This window comes from Dipodomys merriami, unplaced genomic scaffold (assembly GCF_024711535.1).
Source record: "Dipodomys merriami isolate MVZ:Mamm:240054 unplaced genomic scaffold, mDipMer1.0.p SCAF_345, whole genome shotgun sequence".
Lineage (NCBI taxonomy): Eukaryota > Metazoa > Chordata > Mammalia > Rodentia > Heteromyidae > Dipodomys > Dipodomys merriami.
The window spans coordinates 232,561-248,211 of NW_027204993.1; the positions used below are offsets into that span (position 1 = coordinate 232,561).

At 35.9% G+C, this 15,651-nt stretch overlaps 1 protein-coding gene across 1 annotated transcript in view; it reads left to right on the plus strand.

The window, feature by feature from the left end:
- LOC138803636 (lamin tail domain-containing protein 1-like) overlaps positions 1-15,651 on the plus strand; it is a 75,257-nt gene that overhangs the window by 25,858 nt on the left and 33,748 nt on the right. The gene's annotated exons all lie outside the window — the stretch shown is intronic.

A 15,651-nucleotide genomic window follows, 5' to 3' on the forward strand; every position in this document is an offset into this window, starting at 1 on the left:
TTTATTGTTTGTGAATCCTTCAGATTGACTGATATCTTTTCCTTGTACTAAGCAAAGTGGGAGACATGGGGTTTTACTTTCATGGTACATTTTTATACTGGCAATATCCATTGTAAAAACAAATTGATCCTGAAGAATAGTAATACTCAAAGAAAAGAGCTGATTCAGCCAGAACTTTTCTTAAACTTGTTTTCTGAGCAACAGGAATTATAGTTTGGCTTCAGTGGCTCACACTTACAATCCTAGCTCGACCAGAAGACTGATATCTGAGGATCATGGTTCAAAGCCTGCCAAGGCAGGCAAGTCCCTGAGACTCTTACGTCCAGTTAAACACCAAAGATTTGGAAGTGGAGTAATAGTTTGAGTCCTATGGTGCCAATCAAGTACAAAATCTAAAAGACATCATCTAGGCCTCAAATTAAAGCACCATGACACCATGACATACACACACGCACAGACACACACACACACACACACACACACACACATACTGTGACATATTACAAACAAAACACATTGATGAAAGGTGTGAGATAGCTTAATGAATTTAGCATTCACACTTAATTATCAGGTAAGAAGTTTGTTTTTTCTTCTCCTAATGTTAGATTTTTTTTTTGGTCGGTCATGGGGCTTGAACTCTGGGCATGGACACTGTCCCTCAGCTCTTCAGCTAAAGGCTAGGGCTCTACCACTTGAGCCACAGCACCACTTCTAGCTTTTCTGCTTATATGGTGCTGAGGAATTCAACCCAGTGCCTTATGCATGCAAGAAAACCACTCTAGCACTGAGCCATCTTCCCACCTTAATGCTAGGTTTGTTAAAATCTATCTCTCATATCCAATTGGCATTATAATTTAAACAGAGAAAATAAATGTGTTTGTAACCATTTCCAAACATGATTTTAAAGTAAAGATAAAAAGAATTATACCAGGTAGCTTCATTCACACCTACTATGTTAAAATGGTGACTTGTTTTAGGCAAAAGTATTAGAACGTATGGGATCATGATTTTAAATATTTTCAGTCAGTTCAAGGAAGGTGTTTAGGTGAGGTTTGAGGTACTTAACAATGGTTAAGTCACCAAGGTTAAAAAGGGAGTTTGCTTCCTGCTGGGGTTATTCTGGGACTTTTTTTTTTAGAATAACATTTATAGTAGACTTAAAAGAATAAATTCCTCTTTGCTATCGTTTAATAACGTCACCTGGAGAAGGACCAATAACTTTTTATATTTTAGGGATTTTATTATCTTTAAGTAGTTGTACAATTAAATATTTTAATTTATCTTTATTATTATTATCATTAAATGGTTGTACAAATGGGTTATAATTCAATGTCAGTTTGTGTGTACAGTAAGTCTTGATCAATGTCATCTCTTCCATCATTTTCCCTCATGCTTCCCAACCCCATCCAGCATCTGTATGTGCATGTGTGTGTGTGTGTGTGTGTGTGTGTGTGTGTGTGTGTGAATCTTAAACCATTCATCCATTGAATGGCATCTGAGCTGCTTCCATTAGTTGGCTATAGTGAATATGCAGCTAAAAACCTAGTTGTACTACTGATTTTTATCATATTCTAACTTTTAATCTTTTAATAAGCAATGTCAATTCATGAACTTAAAGCATCATGATCAATGTCATCCCTTTCATCATTCTCCACATCATTTCACCATTCTTCACATCACCTCAGGCTACTTGAGCCATAATCAGATACTTTGTGGATTTATTGTGTTCTTTGTTAATATTACGGTTGTTGTAAGGCACAGGCAGGGCTGAGAATCATCTTCCATAGAGCAAAGGGCAGCAGAAAGTAAGGGAGCCAGAAGAAACAAGGTTAGATACAAAGAATTGTTACAAGGTAGCTTCATCAAGAAGTGAAAAGAGACATATAGTAGGCATATCAAAGTGACAGCAAATCTTGAGCTCATGATGAAGAATTTAGACCTTTCTAGAGGCATTGGATGATGAAAAGTTTTTTTCTTGGAGGGACAAAACTGATACGCAGAACATATATTTTAGGAAAATGAATATTACATATGGATGCTGAGGTTTGTTCATGCTTCTTTATGTATCCATGCCTTTTTAATCTTTAAGCAATCTTTCATTCCTGGAATGAATCATATTTGATCATATTGTTTATCAGTTTTATTTTTGAGTCAAAAACTGCTCACTAATGACTCATGTATATAACTGTAGCTCCTCAGGTGACTGATATCTGATGATCATTAGTCAAATACAGCCTCTTCTAGAATTTTGTTTCAAATTTTCCTGATAAGTTTGTGAAGAATATTACTCTTATAGTCTTCTTTTCTTGTAATATATTTTTGTGGTTTACAGAAGGGTAATGCTTACCTTACGGAATGAGATGAAATGTATTTTCTTCTTTCATTACCCAGAAGTGTTTTCCTAGGAAGTATGATATTTTCACGGAAGTATTTTATAGAGTTGATCAGAGAAGCGACCTGATCCTAGATTTTTTTTTGTAGAAAGACTTTTCAACGATAAATTCTATTTTAAATAAATACAGGTATTCGATGTGATGGTATGTAACTGTAATCCCATTACTAAGGAGGTAGAGTTTAGAAGTATCATGGTTCAAGGGTAGCCAAGGGGAATGTTTGCAAGACTACATCTCAACAAACAAGTCAATCATAAAGGAAGATGTCTATGATCCCATTTATATAGGAAGTAAAATTACTAAAGGAAAATTCTGGGGTGCAGGTTAAGTGTAGAGCACCTGCATAGTAAAGGTGAGCCTTCTCAGTTTGAAATCCATTAGTACTTTACCACCAATTAAATTCAGTAGCATCTGTAGTAGTGTCCCTTTCCTTTTGCTTCTGATTTGTTATTTGTACCCTTCTCTCTCTTCCAGGTGGACCTTACTATAGATTTCTCACTGATTCAGAGCTTTTTATTTTTTTTCGTTCATCTCTTCTAATTTTGTTTGCTTGCCTTTATTTCATTGAATTGTTACATATATTCAGGACCTGCAGCTTATTTCATTTGTTTCTGTTTTTCAATTTTATTAAGATAAAAGGCAAGATAAGTGAATTGATACTCTTCTCTCTTTTGGTGTAAATACTTGCTGTTATCTCTCAGTTATCTCATCCTATATAATTTGAAATGCATTCGTACTTAGTTCAAATTGTTTTGTTTTTTTATCCATGGTGAATTTGGAAATGTTTATACCCAAATACTGTACTGAATATCTAGTATGATGATTATTCAAATATCTTGTCATTATTACATCCATTGTTATTTTCAATTTGATTAATGAATTTTCTTGGTATGACCTGAATTCTTTTAAATTTACTGGTACTTGTGTTTTAAGAAAAGAGCTTTTTTAAATTTTTAAATGTTATCTCTATCTGCTGAGTAGGCTAGCCTCACACATGTAATGTTCCTGCATTTGCTTCCTACATTTTAGGATTATATATGTGTGCTAACAACTTCTTCAAAGCACATTTTATACTCATGATATTGTTTGGGCGAAATTTCTGGGTGTCCTACAAAAAAATGTGTATTTTGCTGTTGTTGAATGAAATGATTCAAAATTTCTATGCTGGATGATTGTACCATGAAGAATTCTCTGCTTTATTTTCTGTTTATTTTTCTTTTCTTTTTTTATTGTGAAACTACTGAACAGAGGGGTTACAATTACATGGGAAAGATAATGAGTACATTTCTTGTCAAGCATTATAGCCTCCTCCTTTGTTTCCCCTTCCCATCCCTGCCAATTCTCCCTTCCCCCCACCAAATCCTCCCCCCCCACCAAAGTTGTAAAGTTCGTTTATCAACATAACGACTTGTACATCTCCTTGTTGCAATGGGTCCACTTGTATCCCTATTTAAACGGTTTGTTTTTCTCCTTCACCTCCACAAATTATACCGACATCAAATACAATGAAAACAGGGGTTATACCATAGGGGAGGGACATACAAAGCAACAAAGAAATAATCATATAAATGTGTTAGAAACAATCGCATGAAAGAAAAAAAAAAACATTTGAGTACATATCTTAGGTTCATATCCCTAACATCAACTAATCTGACCTTTTCTGCTTGACTCAGACATTTACTAGTTATTGCAAATAAGGGAAACCATGGGACCTATGTTTCTTTGGGCCTGGCTTACTTTACTTAATATAATTTTTTCAAAGCCTTTCCATTTCCTAACAAATGGGGAGGTGTCATTTTTTCTGATGGAGGCATAGAATTCTATTGTGTAAATATACCACATTTTCTTGATCCATTCATTTACTGAGGGACATCTGGGTTGGTTCCATATTTTAGCTATAGTAAATAATGCTGCAATAAACATAGTCGTGCTGGAAGCTTTAGTGTGGTCTTGTTTGTGAATATTTGGGTAAATCCCCAAAAGTGGGATTGCTGGATCATAGCAAAGCTCCATGTGGAGTCTTTTGAGGAACCTCCATACTTCTTTCCAAAGTGGTTCAACAACTTTAGACTCCCACAAACAATGAAGTAAAATTCCCTTCTGTCCACATCCCCTCCAGTATCTGTTGTTATTAGCGTTCTTGATTTTAGCCATTCTAACTGGGGTGAGGTGATATCTCAATGTTGTTTTGATTTGCAATTCTTTTATGTCTAGGGAAGTTGAGCATTTCTTCATGTGTCTATTAGCCATCTTTCTTTCTTCAGAGAAGTTTCTCTTTAAGTCTTTAGCCCACTTATTTATTGGGCAGTTGTTCCTTTGAGTATGTGTTGTTGGGGGATTTAATTTTTAGGGTTCCAAGTATATTTTAGATATGAGACCCTTGTCCGTTGTATGGCTAGTGAAGATCTTCTCCCAATCTGTGGGCTTTCTATTGATCTTGCTAGCTATGTCCTTTGCCATGCAGAAGCTCCGCAATTTCGTGCAGCCCCATTTGTCTATCGTTTCTTTTATTTGTTGTGTTTCTGGGTCTCTATTAAGAAAAATTCGGCTTGTGTCAAGGAGACCTAAGGTTTCTCCTATTCCATCCTGTAATGTTTTCAGAGTGTCTGTTTGACTCCAAGGTCTTTGAGCCATTTGGAGTTGATTCTGGTGCAGGGTGATATATAAGGATCTAGCTTTAGTTTTCTACAAGTAGTTAACAAATTTTGCCAGCACCATTTACTGAAGAGGCTGTCTTTCTTCCATTCTATTGTTTTAGCTCCCTTATGGAAGATTAGATGGCTATAGGTCTTTAGGTTCATTTCTGGGTTTTCAATTCTATTCCATTGGTCCTGAGGTCTGTTCTTGTGTCAGTACCAAGTTGTTTTGATTACTATGGCTTTGTAGTAAAGTTTGAGATTTGGTATTGATATTCCTACAGCACTGTTTTTTCTGTTGAGCATCATTTTTGCTATTCGGGGACTTTTATTGTTCCATATGAATGTTTGGATTGCCTCTTCTATTTCCTTGAAGAATGAGTTGGAATTTTGATAGATATCGCATTGAATTTGTAGATAGCCTTGGGAAGTATTGCCATTTTCATGATGTTGATCTTTCCAATCCAGGAACATGGGAGTTTTTGCCACTTCCTAAGTGCTGTTTTGAATTCCTTTTTCAAGTTTTTAAAGTTTTCATCATAGAGGTCCTTCACTTCTTTGGTTAAGTTAATTCCTAGGTATTTTATTTTTTATGGGACTATTACAAATGGAGTTGCTTTCCTAATTTCAGCCACACTTTTCTCATTGTTGGCATACAGAAAAGCAATTGATTATTGAGGGTTAATTTATATCCTGCTACTTTGCTAAAGTTTTGGATCAGCTTGAGTAATTTGAGAGTGGAATCTGCTGGATTCTTTAAATATAAGATCATGTTATCTGCAAAGAGGGAGAATTTTATTTCTTCTTCCCTATTTGGATCTCTTTTATGTTTGCATCTTTTCTTATTGCAGTAGCTAGGCATTCTAATACTAGATTGAAGAAAAGTGGAGAGAGTGGACATCCTTGTCTCATTCCTGAGTTAAGAGGAAATGGCTTTAGTTTTTCACCATTAAGTATAATCTGGCTGGAGGTTTGCCTTTATTGTATTGAGGAGTGTTCCATGGTTTCCTAATTTTTCCAAAACTTTCATCATAAAGGGGTGTTGGATCTTGTCAAATGCTTTTTCTGCATCTATTGAGATAACCATGTGGTTCTTATCCTTGCTCCTGTTGATGTGATGAATTATATTAATTGATTTGCGTATATTGAATCAGCTTTGCATCACTGAAATGAATCCTGTTTGATCGTGGTGTATTATTTTTTGGATGAATTGTTGAAATCGATTGGCCAAAATTTTGTTGAGAAGTTTTGCATCAATATTCATCAAAGAAATGGGTCTATAGTTCTCTTTCTTTGATGAGTCCCTGCCTGGTTTTGGGATGAGGGTAATGATGGCTTCCTAGAATGAGTTTGGTAGTGAACGTTCTCTTTCAATTTCATTTAAGAGTTGGAGTAGTATTGGTGTGAGATCTGCTTTGAAGGCCTTGTAGAATTCCGCTGTAAAACCATCTGGTCCTGGGCTTTTCTTATATGAGAGGTCTCTTATTGCTGTTTCTATTTCATTGCTTGATATGAGCCTGGTAAGATGGTTTAAATCATCTAGGATTCGTTTTGGCATGTCAATATTTGCTAGGAAAAGGTCCATTTCTGCCAAGTTCTCAAACTTATTAGCATAAAGGTTTGAGAAGTATTCCCTTATAATGCTCTGAATCTCAGTTGTTTCTGTGGTGATGTTTCCATTCTCATCTCTGAGTTTATTTGTTTTGGTGGATTCTCGTCTTTTTCTGAGAAGATTTGCTTAGGATCTGTCAGTTTTGTTAATTTTTTCGAAGAACCAACTCATTGTTTTGTTGATTCTTTCTTTGGTTTTTTGGATTCTAATTCATTTAATTCTGATTTAATTTTAATTATTTATTTCCATCTACTGGATTAGGGTTTATCTTGCTACTCTTTTTCAAGGAGGTTCAGATGCCTCGTTAAATTGTGGGTCTCAGATCTCTCCAATTTGTTGATGTAGGAACTCAGAGCTATAAACTTGCCTCTGAGTACTGCCTTTGCTGTGTCCCAGAAGAGCTGATAATTTGTGTGTTCATTTTTGTTGAATATCATGAACATTTGAATTTCCTTTCTAATCTCTTCCATGACCCACTCATGATTCAGCAGTGTGTTGTTGAGTCTCCATGTGTTACAGGAAATTCTTTGGTGGCTTTTGGTGTTGAAATCTAATTTTCTTCCCTTGTGGTCTGAGAGAATGCAAGGTATAAGTTCAATGTTTCTGAATTTGGACAAATTTGCTTTGTGGCCTAAAATGTGGTCTATTTTAGAAAATGTTCCATGTGCTGCTGAGAAAAACGTGTATTCTGATGCTACTGGTTGAAATATTAGGTAGATGTCTGTTAAATCTAGTTGATCTATGCAGTTGTTTCGATCTGGGGTTTCTCTGTTGAGTTTTTGCCGAGTTGATCTATCTAGTGGGGAACGTGGTGTGTTAAAGTCCCCAACTAGGGCTGGGAAGGTGGCTCAGTGGTAGAGTGCTTGCCTTGCATGCCTGAGGCACTGGGTTCGATTCCTCAGCACCACATAACCAAAAAAATTAAAAAAAAAATAAAGTCCGCAACAATTAATGTCTTTGATCTATAATCTATGTGGCATTTGAGGGAAAGTAGTGTTTCTTCGATAAATTTGGGTGCTCAGATATTTGGCAAATAGATATTTAGAATTGTAATATCCTCCTGAAAGAGAGATTTCCTTAATTAGTATGTAGTGACCTTCCTTATCTCTTCTCACACATTTTAATTTGAAGTCTATTTTACCTGAGATTAGGATTGCAACTGCCGCCTGTTTATGGGGGCGTTTGCTTGACAGATTTTTTCCAGCCTTTCACTTTCAAAATGTGTTTGTTTTTATGGGCAAGATGTGACTCTTGAAGGCAGCAAATAGAAGAATCTTGCTTTTTAATCCAACTAGACAGTCTCTGTCACTTAATTGGAGAGTTAAGTCCGTTAAAGTTGAGAGATAGGACTGAGAAGTATTTGGGAGTTCCTGCCATTTTATCCATCTTCTTGGGTGCTGTGGCAAATGGCTTCTTCCTATGGTTCTTGGATTCTCAGTTTGGGTGTGGTTTCTTGGCGTTTATTTTGGTCTTGTTCGTTTTCTATGTGTAGGAGATCTTTAAGAATCCTTTGTAGGGCTGGTGTGGTGGAGATATATTGTTTCAATTTTTCTTTGCTATGGAAGGTTTTTATTTGACCTTCGGTTATGAAGGAGAGTTTAGCTGGGTACAGTATTCTTGGTTCATAGTTGTTTGTCTTTAGGGCATGGCATACATCATTCCAGGCTCTTCTTGCTTTGATTGTCTCTGCTGAAAAATCTGAGGTGATTCTAATTCGTTTCCCTTTATAGATGATTGATCTTTTTTCCTTGACAGCTTTAAAGATGTTTTCCTTGGTCTGAATAGAGCCTGTGCGAATTATAACCTGTTGGCAGGATATCCTGTTCTGGTCTGGTCTATTTGGAGTTCTAAAGCTTCTTGTATCTGAATAGGCCTATCTTTTTGCATGTTCTCTGCTAGGATCCTCTGAAACAAATTTCCTAGACCATTAACTTCTGTTTGTAGGTGCTCCTCTACACCCATTATCCTCAGAGTAGGCCTTCTGATGGTGTCTTCCAAGTGTTGAATAGATCTATCATATTTCTTGGACTTGTCTTGGATGGTAGTATGTTCTTTCTCTATAATATCTAGGCTGTCTTCAATCCCTGACATTCTTCTGCGTGGTCTAACCTACAGTCAAGATTTTCTACTTTGTTTTTTATTTCTTTTCCTTCTAATTGGTCAGCTTTGATGGCTTCAAATTCTTTGTTGGAGCTTTGTTTTAGATCTTGTATGAACTTCTTTACTTCCTTAAAATGGTGTTCAGTGTGTATTCTCAAGTCAATTAGTTGATTGGTTATGATTTCCTTGGACTCCCATTCCTTCTGTTGGGTTCCATTCAGCATTCCTTTTGTGGTCTCCCTGTCTTCTTTCAGCTCTCTGTTAATGGATTCCATGAATGCCTTTAGTGATCTTTGTGTATTCTCATCCTGCTCTCTTGATTCCTGTATTACTCTTTGATTAGCTTCCTCACATTCAAGCAATTCCTGTAGTTCTCTTTGACTGATCTCAGCCTGCTCACGCCATTCCTTTATTTTTCTTTGAGTGTTCTCAAGCTGCTCATGCAATTCCTGTATCAATATTTGAGTAGCTTCCTCACGCTCATGATATTCCTGTATTATCCTTTTGTTTGCCTCCTCTCTCTCCCTATCATGCTCATACAGAGTCCTTTGCAGGTTTTCAATCTTTCATTTATCATGTTTACCAGTAGTGTTTGTAGAGGTTTTGGGAACTCTCCCCTGGATTATTCATTATCTGTTCTGACCCCTGATAATCATGAGTGGGAGTTGAGATACCCGGGCTTGCCATTTTTCTTGTGTTTTTTTTTAATCTTTTTCTGACCATTTGGGATAAAAGTAGCACCAGTTTATGCTAGAACACTATCTTAGGGCAAGCATCAACCAAAGACTAGTTGCACAGTCAAAAGTCTGCAGATACAATCTAGTTCAACAGATATATCTATTCAACATCAAACAACTATGTATTAATGGGCTGCAAACCTTAAAGAAGAATTTGCAAACCAGAAATTATTAGATTTAAGGAGAGATGTGGGTTAAAAATAGGAATAGAGGGATGTGGAAAGGCAGAGGGACAGTTAACTAAGTCCTAATCTGAAAACGGGAAATATGTTGTATAGAATGAAAGTAGAGAGAGAACAAAAAATAAGAAAGAGGAAAAAAAGACAAGAAAAAATAGAAAAGTAAAAATTAAAAAGTGGAACACTTAATTATTATGAAAACTAACAACGAAAAATTCAGAGAAGAACGTGGATTGAATGAGAGAAGGGAGAGCTAGAAGGGAGACATGAAAAACTTAAAAATAAAAATGCTTAAAATATTTTATAGGTATAAAGAGGTAATACTGCTATTAAGGAATTTAAGTCTAAGAGGTTTTGAATTGAGTAATAAATTTCTGGATTGAGTGTGTACACAATGGAGAATAATGTCTAAAATCCACTATGGGTACATCTGAGGATTAGCAGTACAGCAATTAAGTCACACAAAGAACGAAAGGAGAAAAGATGAAAAGAATGAGAAAGAAAGAAAAAAAGGATCAAAATTTTTGTAGAGCTAAACAAAAACAATTTAAAAAAAGAAAAAAAGGAAAGTAACAAGCATACACAATATATCCCTAAAATAAAAATTACAAGATGAAGAAAAAAAGTTAATAGAAAACAATTTTTTTAAAAAGTAAAAAAGGCAAAAATTAAAAATTAAAAAGTTTTAGAGAAAAAAATTTTTATAAAAGGTACAAAAAAGGAGTTCTTTGATTTTTTTGGGGGGGATGGGAAGATCCTGTATCTCCCTTGTGTCTGTAACCAGTCTCTTGTTGGAGTCTCTGGTCTGCTTGTGGTGTTTGATTTTCCTGTGGCTTGGTTGGTTTCTTACATCAGTTTGTTTGAACCGGCAGAAAAATGCTCTGCTTTACCCAGGATTTTGTGATCCTCCTCCCAGGCTAGTTCAATGGGAGGAGATCTGCTTTGACTATCACAAAAGAGGGAGATGGCTGCTTCCTCTAGTTTGGAGATGCCGAGATGAGGCTAGGTTCTGGGTTGCCTTGAGGCCTTTCAGCAAACAGTAGCTTTTCCCTGAGGGGCTAGCTTCTGAGGCACTCATAGAGCCCTTCCTGGAGCCATTCTCAGGGTTTATGTTTACTGAATTTCAATTGATTGTCAAGGCTGCTGTAGGGAGGGGTAGCTTCTGGCTCTGTTTACCCAGTGAAGACAGCCACTCCTGGGGCTGGAAGTCCAGGCTGGGTGACTTTTCCCTGGGTGGAGCTGAGCCTGGCAGGTCAGCTTAGGTTCCTGTGACCTGCTAAATGACTCTAGTTTTCTTCCAAGGCCTGAGTTGGAGCTAGCTGTTCAGCCAGGCCTTTGTCAGTATCAAGGATGGAGATCCCCGGTAGTGGGGGGGGGGGGGCTGGTGGCCTTCTCTCCTCTGCTCTCTGAGAAGGAGTGAGGATGTCAGGCTTCTACTCACACTGGAGTCTTCGTTCCTGGGTTGTTTCTGGTCTGCAAACTGCAGGATGATGATGTCTGCTCCTTGTCAGTTCTTGCTGGTGTTGAATAGAATCTGTTCACCTGCCACATCTGGCACCTTTGTCCCCGGACTCTCTGTGTTACAGGTATGGCGGCTATGGCCACCACTGCTGCTGGTAAGTGCTCAGAGCTGTCTCCTTGCCTGGATTTTCCCCTCTCTGGCCTAATTCTGTGTCCTGTGATGGCACACTTGGTGTGATTATCTGGTTTAGGACTGTTCACTGGAACACCAAAACTGCTTTCTATGTGAGAGTTTGTTTAGCCTCCAGTTTCTCCTCCGCCATCTTCCCAGAACTCCTCTGTGTATTTTTCTGTATCATTTATTGAACAAATGGAATTCAAATCTGCTACCATGGTAGATTTATTGATTTCTCCCTTGAAGTTCAATCAGTTTTGTTGTGTGTTGTTTGTAGCTTCAGTATTATTTGCAACTCTTAGGAATATTATAACCTCCTATTGATTTGATCTTTTCAGCATAATTAAAGGACTTTACTTATCCCTGATAATATTCTTTGATGTAAAATCTTCTACAGATTTTTCTTTAAACTGGTGTTAGTATGGTGAATGTTTTTTCATCCTTTCCTTTCAAACTCCGGGATTTATATGTCATGCAAATTTATACAGAAGACCTGTTCTGTTTGCTAGTCTGATTATCTCTGCCTTAAATTGTGTATTTAATCCATTTACATGTATTATTAATTATTAATAGGATTAGAATTAAGTCCCCATTTTCCTAGTTTCCTTTTTCAGTATTGTTGTTATTCAAATCTCTCTGCCATCTATTTCCTTTTGCATTAAGTAGTACCTATTAATAATTATATTTTACTCCTGGTCAATTAACTAAAACTGCTATTTTATACTTTCTTTGGGGTTTAAATGATACATCTTGCACATATGACAGCCTAACTTCAGGTGATATTTGCCACTTCATATATAGTATAATAAAATTTCAATTGATGTGTCTGTTCCTCTTTTCCTGAAATTTGTCAATTTATATTATTTTCTTTTTGGAGACACTGATATTTGAGTTTAGGCCCTTTTGATTGTTAGTCAGGCACTCAACTACTTAAGTCACATCTCCAGACCTTTTTCACCTTGTTTTTAAAATAAATTCTCAGCTTTTGTGTAGGCAGGTCTAGACAGAGAGCTCTCATAATTATATTTGCTTCATATTTGGGGTGATAGAAAGACACCTCTGTGCCCAGCTTTTCACTGGTGGAGATGAAGTCTCATAAACTTTTTGTCCATGGTGGATTTGAACCACCATCCTCCCATTCTACCTCTTCCAAGAAGCTAGTATTATAGGTGTGAACATCTGTGATTGATTTCACAGATTTTTCTGTTTGATATAAATTCTATTCTCCATTGTTACTTTTGTCTAGACACACTTAAATATAAATTTAACTAAGAAAAATATCTTTTACTATTGTATTTACACAGCTATGTATTCTGTGTTCTGTGCATCCTCCCTGAAGATGTAATTTGCTCTCAGCATTGTTATTCTATCTTTTATCTGAGCTTGCCTTAATATTTTTTTTTCTATTTATGGGTCCTGGACTTGAACTCAGGGCCTGCTTCCTGTACTTTTGCAATTGTAATAATTGTAAAATAATCATGACTAACTATATTATTATGACTAAATGCAATATAATTTATGTGGATAATTATATATCATTAAATATATACAATTTAATAAAATATATTTTATATTAGTGAAACCTACCAAAAAGCTGTTTGAAAATGGGCAAGTATTTGGGGAGGAAAGGGAATATGATATGGACGGTGAATTTGTTCAATAAGCAATGGAGTGAAGGTATGAAAATATAACAATATTATTTCTCTCTTATTACAAATATATGGTAAATCAAACAGTATAAATTAATCAGAAAAAATCCATTCAGAATCCCCCAATATCTAGGAAATACTTGACCATGGAGGTGAAAGACCTACATAGTAGACACTATAAAATCTTACAAAAGGAAATTGAAGAAGACTCTAGGAACTGGAAAGATCACACATACTCATGGATTAACAAAAGCTATTTGTAGATTCAATATAGAAATATAAAAGACTCAGAATAGCTAAATAATACTAGAGGTGTCACAATACAAGATTTTAAATTAAACTACAGAGTTATAGTGACAAAACAGTATGGGAATGGTATGAGAACAACTACAAAGACCAATGGAAATAAATTCACAGAGATGAAGCAATTTGCTTTTACATAAAGTTGCCTAATACACATGTTGGAAGCACAGAAGCCTCTTCAAGAATGTTGATGGGGGGCTGGGAATGTGGCTCAGTGGTACAGCGTTTGCCTTGCATGCATGAGGCCCTGAGTTCAATTCCTCCACACAACATAAGCAAAAAGAAAAAAGCCGGAAGTGGTGCTGTGGCTCAAGTGGTAGAGCGCTAGCCTTGAGCTGAAGAGCTGAAGGACAGCATCCAGGCCCAGAGTTCAGGCTCCACGACTGGACCCTCCCCCCACAAAAAAAGAATGTTGTTGGGAGTGAGTGAAAGGGTGACATGTTCAAAACCAAACATACTCACTATTTGACTTACATAACTATAACCCTGTGTACATCATCTTTAAAATAAAAAGCTTAAAAATGAATGGGAAAACTGAATATCCGTGTGTACAATACTGAATCTGGATCCCTGTGTCTTTCCTTATATTAAGATCAATTCAAAGTCAATATAAGTACGTAATATAAAATCTGAAAATTTGATAGTTTTGTTGAAAAGTACAGAAAAATCACCTTCAAAATACTGCTATAGTATAATCAATAACTTACTAGATAGAATTTCAATAGCTCTAACAATAAGAGTGAGGATAAATAGGGTTGATCAAACTAAAAAGCCTTTACAACATGAAGGAAATAGTAAATAAACTGACAAGACAGCTTATAGAATGGAGTAAAATCTGTGCCACCTCTATATCACCCCCAAGGATTCAGAATTATAACAGATAAGAAAATATAAAGGTCTAAATAGACATAGAATTGGTAAAGATTTTAGCAATAGTAGTTAAGGAAAAATATTTGTGTGTTCAACATATTACAGGAAACATCACACAGGATATATAGAAATGTGTTTTCTATGAAAAATATACACAAGATTGGGCAATATGTTACAAGTTTCCCCCATGTGACTCTGAGAATGAGAAGAGTCAGGGAAATGAAAGAGAGACCATAATCCCTGAGAGAAAGAATTAAATAGCACTGAGAATCATCAACTGGCAAAAAGGCAATAGAAAAGCTCAGAAAAACAGAAAAGTGACAGAGAGCAGTAGGAAATAGTTTGTAGTTCCAATCCTGTTTTTGGAGGTAAGTGAGCTAATGTCACAACCAAATGGTTAAACAGGCAGCACTGATTCGAAAACATTGGTAGCTCAACATGCAGGATAAACTCACCATTGTGAGGCTTAACTTTCATGTTAGAGTTTAGTATGAAACTACTCTGTCATGACAGGCCTGCATTGAAAAAGCAAGACATTTTATCCCACACTTGTTATGTCAGAGACTTTTAGCTAGGAATATCCTTGTTTGAGCTTAAGCAATTCTGTGGCTTAATCACAGGAAAATTAGGGCCTAAGGAGCCTAGAGTCAGTATGTAGATGAGAAAGAGTCACAAGACTATCTCAGAAAAAAAAAGATAATCAGAATTTGATCTCCAAAAATATTGAATGGAAAAGAGTTGGGGTCATGACACCACTCGCTTAACAATTTTGAGGTTCTATGCTTAATTCATTATTTTATTAGTATGTATAAATATGTATGTCTATGAATACATATTAAACAAAACAAATAAAACAGATGAGAGTAACACTGAAGTCCTTATGGATGAAAATATTTAAAAAACATGAAGAAATAAAATATGTACTAACTACTTTTACAGAAAAAGTAAGAAGAAATAAAACAGCTTTATTATTAGCTTTAGTAGGAGGTAAAGTTGCCTAGTATAACTGGAATTATTTGAGAGAGGGAAATATTTGATATCTTCAAATTATTAGCTATTGTCCTGATTTATGAAATATCTATGTCATACTATATGATATATCTATGATAGCCAATTATTTCAAATTCAATGTCCACAAATGTGCAAATCTAAGAATCACAACCAGACCAAACACAGGAAATTTGAATAAAGTTATTCCATAGCATAACAGAATCAATATTAGTTAGCATCTTTTAAAGCATCATGAGTGAGATAAAAGAGACTATTTAAAGCAAAGGAAGAAATATGTGGTGAAGATAGCAAACTTATTAGAAAAAATGCAAAAAAATATTATACCAAAACCTGTAAAATTCTGAGGAAGGAAAACTCACCAAAGAATTCTATAGCTGCCAGTACTAGTGGCTCATGCCTGTAAATAGCTACTCATGAGACTGAGTTCTAGGGATTAAGATTCAAACCCAAGCTATGTACAGAAGTTCATGAGACTCTCTCCACTAACCACCAAAAAGCTAGAAGTGGACATATGACTCAAATGGT